Here is an 11,670-nt window from a genome sequence, read left to right as displayed (position 1 = left end):
ATACAAGGGATTTCCAGATGTATGGCAAAACCAATACAATATTGTAAAGTAAAGTAATAATAATAATAATAATAATAAATTAAAAAATAAAATTAAAAAAAGAAAAGTTTATACTCTACAAAATTTCATTCCTTCCCCTCTTCTTTTTTGCAATTGAGTGACTTCTCATAGGAAATCACAGGGACTATTATCCAGCTACCTTCTTGCTCTTCTGCATTTTTTAGTTTCTGGTGATTGAGTCATCCATGTATTGAGTGTTGTGCAAAACCTTTTATTTAACCCTTACAGTTTATCCCTAAAAGAGGTAGTGCACATTTGCATCATATATTTTTCCAGTTGAGGCTACTCAGGCCCAGAAAATATAGTATTCAGGCACGTGCAGTGAGTGACATGGTGGCCTGATTCAAAGCCCGTTATTTAACCACTTTTATTTACTTAATTTTGTTAAACCAGTATTTAACACAGTATTTCCTTGCCAGCTTATTCTCTTTCTCTGTCTTTGCACTTCCCTGTTTCTTAGCTAGCTCTCTCTATTCAATCCATTTGTATTGTGTCTTCTAGCATCATTGGAGGTTGGAAAGAAGCATGCTTAAACCTGGAGTGTAGAGGACCAAGAAACAGGTGATCAGGTTAAGAAAGTAGGCTTTATGCAAAAATTCAAAAACCTAAAGGCCTAGAATCAAAATAGATAATACTGCCAAGAAAAGCAGACAAAGAATGAAAGCAATGGGAAATAGTATGAACAAGGGCAACTGGAGGGTCCACATCCTTGTTAGAAATGAAACTCCTGTTCACCCTTGGACAAAGGGACCCATTGGCTAAGTCCTCTCATTCTCGAGGAAGAACCGTAAATCCAGATTTTTCCAAGAACATTCCAGTTTTTGACTTTGTGACCACTAATTTGAATCTGTGAAGACAAAGTATAAACAAAAAACTCATGCAACCTAAGCTTAGGCTGTGAATTCCTAGTTTACCCCTTTATATACTCTAAGACTAGGGATGTTTGCCATCATTCCTTGTATCCTCCTATTTTATTTCAAGGAAATCTGTGTTGTACATTGAGTGTTTTGTTGCTACTCTAAGAGCTTAGAAAGAATCAGAAGGAAAGGAATATGACAAAAGGGTCGCTGAGGGGTAAGGAGAGTCTGGATCATGGACACAGGTGCTGAGAGAGCAGAAAATAAAGATATGGAAATCTGGTAATCCAAGGTGAAGACTGAAATCCCCAAGGGTTTTGTAAAAGTACTTTACCAGACTCACTTAGGGTATGTGTGGAAATGAATGAGTGTGTCCTGCAGCAGGTTCCAGATAAATAGTATTGGCACTGGTCTTTGCTAGGCTGGAGCCAGATAGAGCAGACAAAGCTGACAGTGTAAATGATCCATTTGTGGTCACAGCTCTTCATCCACTCATTTGGAGTCTCTTTTTTACCTCTTTTCTGCTAGAGCATTTGGATAGCAGCAGGCACTGCTTAATTGGAATTCTAAAGCCCACCTTGCTTGCTTGATACATTTTGCACTTTTTAAAGAATGTTACTTTATTTGTGAAACAGAGGTCTTGGAAACACCCAAGCCACATGGAGGAGCCTTATGCTTCATAGGATGTTAGAAATGAAGGGGGAAAAAAAAAAAAGAAATGAAGGGGGAATCCTGGAGAAAGGTTGTGACTGGAAATCTACAGGGAAGTGGTCATTGGAGGTAGTCAACAGCACTGATCGTTCACTGTTTTTTGTGGGGAGGGCTCTGGTCAGCAGTTCTGATTTTCAGCAGTCACAGAACGTTAACTGCACAAAAGCCCCTTGAGATGCTCCACCATGCTCCTCTCATTTTGCCGATGGAGAGGTGAGACTTGGAGATGAACTGAGTCTCCATGAAGAGAGGCTGCATCTTATTCTCTGCATCCCAAAGGCTGGGGCTTAGGGTCTGCTCTGATTATGGGTACCATAAGCAGTGGAGTCTCTGAGACTAAAATCCAGACTCTGCTAGCTTCTAGCTCAGTGACTTCTTGGAGTTGAGTGCACAGCTCTATAAACTGAGGATTACTAAGTGTGTGAATAAATGAAAAGCTCTTGGCACTAGATGTGTCAAAACATATTAGAGTCACTCTCTGGGGCTCAGTTCCCTGACTGTCAAGTAAAGGTAGCCCAAAGTGGTGAATGTATTTAAGGCAGCTTGCATTAAACCTGCTAGTGAATTAAGAGTCAGTAAATGTTTACTTGATTATTAGTGAAGAGTTAATATTTTTTTTTTTTGCTTTTTGTTGGATCTGTATGTATTTTTCCCAGTATGTATTGAGAATATTCATGTAGTGACTGGTGAAGAGACAGTTGTTCAAATTTAATTTTCAAATCACTGGTATGCGTCTCAGCAGGCACCTTTTCTTTTCCAGGTGAATGGGCAGTTGGGTATTTGTGAATTCTTTCCCAAGAACTCAGGCCACATTCACATAAATCCTATGCTAGATAGGGGGTCAGAAATGATACAGCCCAGCTGCCTTTGTACTAGGATATAACACCCTAGCTATTTCTGTTTGGAATGGAAACCATTTTAGTCTGAATTTTTCAATTGACTTCAGGTTAAATTAAGGGCAGACCTTTAAAGGAAGTACCTATATGATTCTGGAGAAAGAAACGGTAACCCACTCCAGTATTCTTGCCTGGGAAAACCCATGGACAGAGCAGCCTGGTGGGCTACATTCCAGATGGGGTCATAAGAGTCAGACATAACTTAGTGACTAAACGACAACAGTCTATTTGTGATTTACTTATTAAAAAATAGAAACAATGTTTATAATCTGCCAGACTCTTCTACAATCATAACTCATAATAATTCTGTTCAGTTCAGTCACTCAGTCATGTCCAACTCTTTGTGACCCCATGGACTGCAGCACGCCTGGCCTCCCTGTCCATCACCAACTCCCGGCGTTTACTCAAACTCATGTCCATTGCGTTGGTGATGCCATCCAACCATCCCATCCTCTGTCATCCCCTTCTCCTCCCGCCTTCAATCTTTCCCAGCATCAAGGTCTTTTCAAATGAGTCAGTTCTTCACATCAAGTGGCCAAAGTATTGGAGTTTCAGCTTCAACATCAGTCCTTCCATTGAATATTCAGGACTGATTTCCTTTAGGATTGACTGGTTTGATCTCCTTGCAGTCCAAAGGACTCTCAAGAGTCTTCTCCAGTACCACAGTTCAAAAGCATCAATTCTTCGGTGCTCAGCTTTCTTTACAGTTCAACTCTCACGTCCATACATGACCACTGGAAAAACCACAGCTTTGACTAGACAGACCTTTGTTGGCAAAGTAATGTCTCTGCTTTTTAATATGCTTTCTACGTTGCTCATGACTTTTCTTCCAAGGAGTAAACTTCTTTTAATTTCATAGCTGCAGTCATCATCTGCAGTGATTTTGGAGCCCAAAAAATAAAGTCTGCCAGTTTCCACTGTTGCCCCCGTCAGTTTGCCATGATCTTAGTGTTCTGAATGTTGAGCTTTAAGCCAGCTTTTTCACTCTCCTCTTTTACTTTCATCAAGAGTCTTTTTAGTTCTTCACTTTCTGCCGTAAATGTGGTGTCATTTGCATATCTGAGGTTATTGATATTTCTCCCAGCAATCTTGATTCCAGCTTGTGCTTCATCTAGCCCAGCATTTCTCATGATGTATTCTGCATATAAGTTAAATAAGTAGGGTGACAATATACAGCCTTGACATACTCCTGTTAGATGATAATCCTGTTAGATGGATATTATTATTATTATTCACATGTTATCCATCTTTTAATTTTATGTCTACAGTCACTGTCCACAGTGATTTTGGAGCCTAAGAAATGCTCTGGGAGGCCAGGTGAGGTTACAGGGAAGGGTATTTGGCCATCTGATGTTGCTTTAGGACCCCCTGAGCTAGACAGTGGTGAGTGCCATGTATGGGGCATTGTTTCCATCCTGACTCCAGGGCCACTGGGTAACCCTCTGAGCCCTTTGTCTCCACAACAATGAAGTGAAAAGTTAAAAATGGTTCTAAAAAATAGAAAAGAAAAAGAGACGGGGGTGGGGAGAGAAAGAAGCTCTGATATATCTCACCATGATGAAATGACCAAAGGAAGGTGTGATTGGTATAATAATACACTAGAAGAATGAAAAATACTAGTCTGTTGTTTAAGAGGAAAAACCGAATCTAAAATACAAGTTAAAGGCAGTGCTATTAAAACTCACTTTTTTCTGGCTAAAAATTGAAAAATTCAGTACAGCAAAGTGTTACTTTTCAAAAGAAAGCATTTAGTTTGAATACACCATGCTTGACAATCACCTAAATTACTGCATGAAATTACAAGAACTCGTCTTGAACAATAAAACCATGTCATGGAACATGGAGTTTCTCATTGGGGACAGAGGCTGCTGGAAATTGCTTTTTGCAAGGAAGCCCAAGTGACATCAGAAAGGATTGTTTGTGTGTGACCAGAGTTGCACCCAGAAATTACATGCAACAAACAAATCTCTGTGAATTAGAAATGCTTGAACATTGTTATTACTCACCCTTGAAAACCTTATGTAAGGAAAACAATGTGCCTACTTACTTATTTTTTTTTTTACCAAACAAAATGATTTCTATTTTATTCTATTTTTTCAATCCAGCAGAAAATATTCAGCTCAGGATTTTTGGCATGAACTCTGAAACCCAGAAAAATGTATCTATTTTATGACAGTCTAAACAGAAACCATGCATTGTATCACTTTCAAGTTGCTGAATGTACTTGAACCTCCAATCATAAAACCACATTCGCTTTTTAAACTTGAATAATTCACTTTTTTTTCAACAGAGGTAACTAACTCTTCTGAAAATAAGCTTTATTCAATATCCATATGTAACTTGAGCTTATTTTACATCCCCTGAACTGATCCTTTGACTTTGGAATTGTATGAGGCCCGTTTAGTGTCTTAACTGGCCATTTAATTAGTTTTGTAATAGCAGTTGGTAGTTTTCCAAACAGAGGGGAGATATTTGCTGAAATTGGGTATTGTTCTCTGGTGCTTTTGTCTGTTGTTTCAGGGAAACTCATAACACTTATTGTGCTCTGAAATTTGTTAATTGTATTTTTTCCTTTTTTTGAGGGAAAAAAAAAGAATAATGTTGGAAATTGCTTCTTTGTCGAAAACTGAAATGCACTGATTTATACTGGTTATAGGAACTTAAAAGGCCCATATTGATTTTGGCAACTATTGATTAGGCCCACCTCACTACCTTTGGTTAGCAAGGAGACAAGAAAACTGAAGTTTTCCTTGTTGTTTTTCTTTCTCTATTAGTAAAAAAATTCAGAAAGAATATTCTGTCTCCCATAATGAAATCATGCTGTTACCACAAGGCCTTGAAATGTTAAAAGTGTAGAATGGGTTAATGAGAAAATTGTATTAGTTGATATTCTAATGAGAAATCCAGAGGCAAGGGGTTAAAATTGTATTGTTATGAGAGCTTAGTTTTGCAGAGTCTGGGAAAGAAAGGAATAGACACTGGCCCGTTGGTTATAAATACCCCTTGAGGCTTTCCATTGGACCCCATAGAGACTCCTCATGATCCCATGTCTCTCAAATGTTTTCACCCCTAATTTAGAGTCAGTCATGTTTAAATATAATCCTGCAATAATGGTGAAATCATGAGTCTCATACAGATTTAAAATGAGCCCACTGAAGTTTTTATTTAAGTATTAACAGAGGACCCTGGGTGATGTTACAGCCAGTTCAGAAGAGAACCAAAGAACAGACACATTTAGAGATTAGGAATACTGAAACACACTTGCACATGGATTCAAAATTGACTAGGGGGAGGGGTAGTCAATAAAACTTCCAGCAGGTAAAGCTTCCTTATATTCGCATGTCTTTGGACTAGATTATTATTTCCTATTGCCATCAGTTATCTACAGTTTGAGATTGTGACCTATCTCAAAAGAAATGAAAGCACAAAACCCCTGTATAATCAGAAGCAGATGACCTAGAAGGAAGGATGTTCTCTGAACTAGGCTGTCTTCCACGGAAGCATATGGTTTATACTACAGCTGTATGGTGGGATCCATGATTCATTTTGCTCATGAAGATACACCTACAGTTTAACAGAAAACTTTTCCCAGTGTGAAAAGATAGGACCTGAACAAGAAAGCCGAAATGGGCACTCCTGTATTCTTTTTTGCCTTTTTGTTGTTATTCAGTTGCTCAGTCTTGTCCTACTCTTCGCGACCCCATGGACTGCAAGCCTGCCAGGCTCCTCTGTCCTTCACTATCTCCTAGAGTTTGGTCAAATTCATGTCAATTGAGTCAGTGAAGCTATCTAGCTATCTCATTGTCAGCCACCCTCTTCTTTCGTTTCTTGCCTTGAGCAACAGCAAAGATATTCTACCAGAAGCATAACTTTGCTGACTCATTCTTTCAAACTAAATGGTGCATCAGTCAACCCTTGCTGCTCATTAGAACCATCTGAGGAGCTTTAGAAAAACCTGATGCCCGGACCCAGCCCCAGATATCGAGTTTAATTGTTCTCTGTTCACCTCCTGCATCTGTTTAGAGCTCCTAGGGTACTTGTAATATGTGAGCAGGCTGAGAACTACTTCCCTAAAGAGTTGAGTACCATTTCTCAACTGTTTCTCCTGTGATGAGTTAGCCAAAGTTGCAAAACCAAAGGCATTTAGGGACCAGGCTGATGATGAAAACGCATGAAGAAGACCTGCTTCTCCTTCTCAAAATAAAGTTGAGTTTGCTGCTGCCTAAAGGGATAAGAGCAAAATCAGCCTTTGGGCTGCTCTTTCCTGATCCAAGTCCTATTGCTGTGAAACATCTCCTCTCTTTCTTTCGAACCTTCCCTCCCCTCCACTTGGTCTTTTGCAGATTAACTCCTACCCTTCCTTTAGGCTAATATTTCACAAACTTTAGCATGCCTAGGAATCACCTGAAAGGCTTTTAATGTGCATACCCCTGGGTCCCGCCCCAAGATTTTCAGATCCAGTAGATGTGGGATAAAGCCAGAAAAAGTTGCATCACTGACAAATTCCTGTGTGATGCTGATGTTGCTTATATGGGACCATAAGCTCAGAACCGCTGCGTTAAATCTTAACTTGTTGTGATTTCTTCGTTGAAGGTTTGAAAACTGAATTAGCTCTCCACTGGCATTTAGCTAGACTGTGCCTCTTGTGATCAAAGATGGTCTTTTGGGGACCATAGTATCTTTAGTGTGTGTACTGAAGTATGGACAAAAAAGACATTGGTGGATAAACATGAATGCTTAAGAAGCAGTTATCTTAAGACATCAGTTTTTCTCAGCACATCCTCATTTTCTTTGAGTTACTTTTTTCCAATTCTCAGTTTATTACATGGCTTCTTATCTATTCAGAGATAAGCTGTGACACCTCAGCTTGGTTTAAAAATGGTTCCCTCTCCAAGTTGCATGTTCTTTATCCTTGGAGCTTCACAGCTTCCTCATCACCTGGTATTTGTTAGAAATTCAGAATCTCAGACCTTACCCTGGGCTCCCTGAATCTGAATCACACTATATTAAAATCCCCAGCTGAGCAGTACAGAGGACCACACTTCCAAATTCAAGAAACACTCTTATCAGCCTAAATGCATCCTCAGTCTACCCTGTATTAGTATTAAAACAAAACAAAACAAAAATACAAAGCCTCTTGAGCTAGTTGCTGCCTTTGTTTTCAGGGCCGTCTTGGCTGAGTGCCTTTCGAATCTTACCACATTTGTGCTGCACTCTTGGCAGCTGATAACTGCTTCATGTATCCTTCCTGAGAGATCTGTGTACCTGTTTTAACAGGGTCTTTCTCAGCCCCATCTAAAAGAATTAAGGAAGCAGAACTCTTAAATATTGTGACAGATTCATGGAGAAGACAGACATAGAGAGCTTTAAATCATATACACATTTTATGGAAGAAAGCCATCTCTGCCTGGTTATGATACAATCATTATTTTTACACCCCAGCTTCATCTTATTTCCCCACTGTCATCTTTTTGATCCCTCTTCCCCACCTCTTTCCTCTCTCCCCTCCATGACATTTTCTCTTCTTCCTCTCATATTCTCAGACATTTTTACATTATTTTATAATGTAAAGCAACTCATTTGGAGTCTCAACTTCCAAATGACATAGGCCAGAGAACACACATAATCAATTTCCACTTGAGTAACTACGGCTAGAATGATGCAACCTTCTGATACACTAACTGGAGATCATGAGTTTGACCTAGTCCTTTCAAGCTCCGGCCCCGGACACAGCAGTCATCACAATGTTGGTGCCCAAGAAGAACCAGATTGCCATTTATGAACTTCTTTTTAAGGAGAGGGTAATGGTGACCAAGACGGATATCCACATGCCTAAGCACCCCGAACTGGCAGACAAGAACATGCCCAGTCTTCATGTCATGAAAGCCATGTAGTCTTTTAAATCACAAGGCCACGTGAAGGAACAGTTTGCCTGGAGACACTTCTACTGGTAGCTCACCGAGGGCATCCAGTATCTCCGCAATTACCTCCACCTGCCCCCCTGAGGTTGTGCCTGCCACCCTGCACCACAGCCGTCCTGAGACTGGCTGGCCATGGCCCAAAGGTCTGGAGGGAGAACATGCTGCAAGACTCATACAAGGGGAAGTCAATGGAGACACCTGCAAAGCACCATGCCCCCTGATACCGACAAGAAACCCAAGACTGGGGTTGGGTCAGCAACTGAATTCCAGTTTAGAGGTGGATTTGGTTGAGGACGTGGTCAGCCACCTCAGTAAAGTTGAAAGGGATTGTTTTGTGTTGAATAAACCTGTAGCCAGGAAAAAAAAAAAAAAAGAGTTTGATCTAAACTTCCCATGAGTTGCCACTGAGAATGTAACCTTATGTCGTAGGACTGTATTGGAGGGCATGTTTTAGGTGATTGCAGAAGATGATGCACTACCACACTATTAAATTTCTCGTTTTAACCACTACCTCTTTAATGAAATACATGTATAAAAATGCTTCTCTTTATTGTAAACACATTGCCTTGATATAAGAGAAAATGAACAACCTCTAAATTTTAGTATCTCCCTTACAAAAGTGTGACTTCCATCCCAACACAGTTAATTACAAAAGGCTAATTTGTTTGTTTTTTCCCTTGATTCCCTGCCAAGATGCACTTCTAAAAGAATATCCTGTGTCAGGCTCCCCTAGGTGGGAGCCTCTTTGTATGCTAGACTTAATCTTTAATGTACTCCGACTCCTGGTCTGACGAAGGACTTAGTGCATGCTTCATAACTATCTGAGATGAAAATTGCTGCTGGATCAATTGCTAAGATACAGGGCTAGAATATACCCTTAGAGTTCTAATTGTCAAGTTCTTTATGGGTTATATTTCATACTAGCTCAAACCAAAAATGAGGCCACATGATCAGTTACTCATCTTTTTGACCCACTGAAATCTAGCCCTAGCCCTTTTGATTTATAAATGCCTAAGTATTTTTGACTTTTTTTTTTTATTGTACAGCAAGAACCACATATACAGTATAAAGTATAGAAAAATACTTCGTTGGTATAGTAATGTGTCATATGTTATTATTATTGTTGTAATATTGTCGTTATGCTCAAGGATCATTGGTTTATTGTAAAAGTGTTGCCAAAAGGAGTGTGGGATTTGGCTGCTCTCTGCTCAAAAGCCAATAAACAGGCTAGGTTGATGGCAAGGAAAGTTTGCTTTATTTCAGATGCAGGCAACTAGGCGAGGAGGAGCAGACATTTGTCCAAAGACCAACACTCAAGCCCCTGCACTGGCAACCAGTGGGCAAGAGCTTTTATAGAGCGGGGGAGGGGGGAAGGGGGGGAGCGCATGTTACAAGCAGAGGCCTCACAGTCAGCATTTGTCTGAGGACGAATCTCAGAATTGTGGCAGCTCATGTCCTGGGTGCACTCTGGTCATCATGTAGTTAAGTTCTCCCCCTTGTGTTTTAGTATCTGTAAGATAGCTCAAAGGATGTGCCTCAGAATATTATCTGTAACCCTGAGAAAGAATTAAAGGTCCTTGACCATGCTTAATGACTACATTATTATTGAGTCTCCTTTCACTGTTTTCCTTTTTTCCTGCATTTCTCTCTTCTCTGATTAAACTTATTCTTCCACTAAAGTTTTCCACAGACAAAAGCAGGCAGAGGACATGATGGGGGGCAAGGGCCATAGGGTCCTGCTCCCTTAAAAAAATGCAGTGCCTTGCCAGCTTAGCTTACAGTTAGGTTTTGTTATGAGGGTTGTTTGGTTTGAACTTGAACCAATGAAAAACAATATTACAATTCGTCGTCAGTCCAGTCAAAGGAAGGATGCTTAATCTACCACGTGATCAAACTCTCATTGCTTGGGCTTCAGTGAATATATAGACACAAGCAGTGCACATGTGCACGTGTGTGTGTATTATAATATTTAATCTCGGCACCCCAGGGCCCAGTCAATTTGACACATAAAAGGAACCATTACAACCTAGAGTGCAATTTTGTCCTCATGTTTTCTCCCACATAAAGTCTTTGGCTTGCCACCCTATCTTCTGGAATGTTAGGTTTCTTGGACCAGACAGTTTTCTAACAGAACAAAAGTGTGAGCTAGAAGGAGATTTCCAATGCTTTATTTTGCCATGACCATTTAAAACAGAATCTATTTCTATTTACTATCCACATTATTTTGTAAAAGATGAGTATCTCTTATTGGCCACATTTGATCAGAATGGATATTCTGAAACAGTCAGTAGTGGCCTGGGGTAAATGTTAAAATGGTATGAATCTAGCTGTCTGGATCTATATCTATTCATTAAGAAGAAATAGTTGCTCCTATACATTTTAAATATTTTCATTGCATTGTCTATGTTATTATGGTTTTCCTTTAATAAGACTTTAAAAAGCAATAAGTTGAGAGAGAATAAGATGAAGAGGAAAGAAAATGGACAGGAAGATATTGGCATGTTTTGCATTTTTTATAGTTACTAGCTAAGAAAAATGATTGTGATACATATATGTTATATTTGAATCTCTTTTTTTTCCTAGGCTATTATAAGACAAAGTAGTAATTTATGATTTTTCAAGATATTAAGAATTCTATGTAATATATTATTGTGAGGACACTTTTTTCTTTGATATCTTGTCTTTTTAATATTTGCATTTCAGTTGTTATTGAATAGCATTTTGATTTCTTTTTTTTTAAATTTTATTTTATTTTTAAACTTTACATAATTGTATTAGTTTTGCCAAATATCAAAATGAATCCGCCACAGGTACACATGTGTTCTCCATCCTGAACCCTCCTCCCTCCTCCCTCCCCATACCATCCCTCTGGGTCGTCCCAGTGCACCAGCCCCAAGCATCCAGTATCGTGCATCGAACCTGGACTGGCAACTCGTTTCTTACATGATATTTTACATGTTTCAATGTCATTCTCCCAAATCTTCCCACTCTCTCCCTCTCCCACAGAGTCCATAAGACTGTTCTATACATCAGTGTCTCTTTTGCTGTCTCGTACACCGGGTTATTGTTACCATCTTTCTAAATTCCATATATATGCGTTAGTATACTGTATTTATGTTTTTCCTTCTGGCTTACTTCACTCTGTATAATAGGCTCCAGTTTCATCCACCTCATTAGAACTGATTCAAATGTATTCTTTTTAATGGCTGAGTAATACTCCATTGT

At 39.4% G+C, this 11,670-nt stretch overlaps 1 protein-coding gene and 1 pseudogene across 2 annotated transcripts in view; both read left to right on the top strand.

Moving 5' to 3' along the window:
• GRM7 (glutamate receptor, metabotropic 7) overlaps positions 1-11,670 on the top strand; it is a 942,809-nt gene that overhangs the window by 428,974 nt on the left and 502,165 nt on the right. The window lies entirely within an intron of this gene.
• LOC104979863 lies at positions 8,269-8,802 on the top strand (annotated as a pseudogene).

This window comes from Bison bison, unplaced genomic scaffold, assembly GCF_000754665.1.
Source record: "Bison bison bison isolate TAMUID 2011002044 unplaced genomic scaffold, Bison_UMD1.0 scf7180017864492, whole genome shotgun sequence".
In the NCBI taxonomy this organism is placed as follows: Eukaryota; Metazoa; Chordata; class Mammalia; order Artiodactyla; family Bovidae; genus Bison; species Bison bison.
Note: the sequence above shows the minus strand (reverse complement) of the source record. Positions and strands in the feature narration are given on the sequence as shown.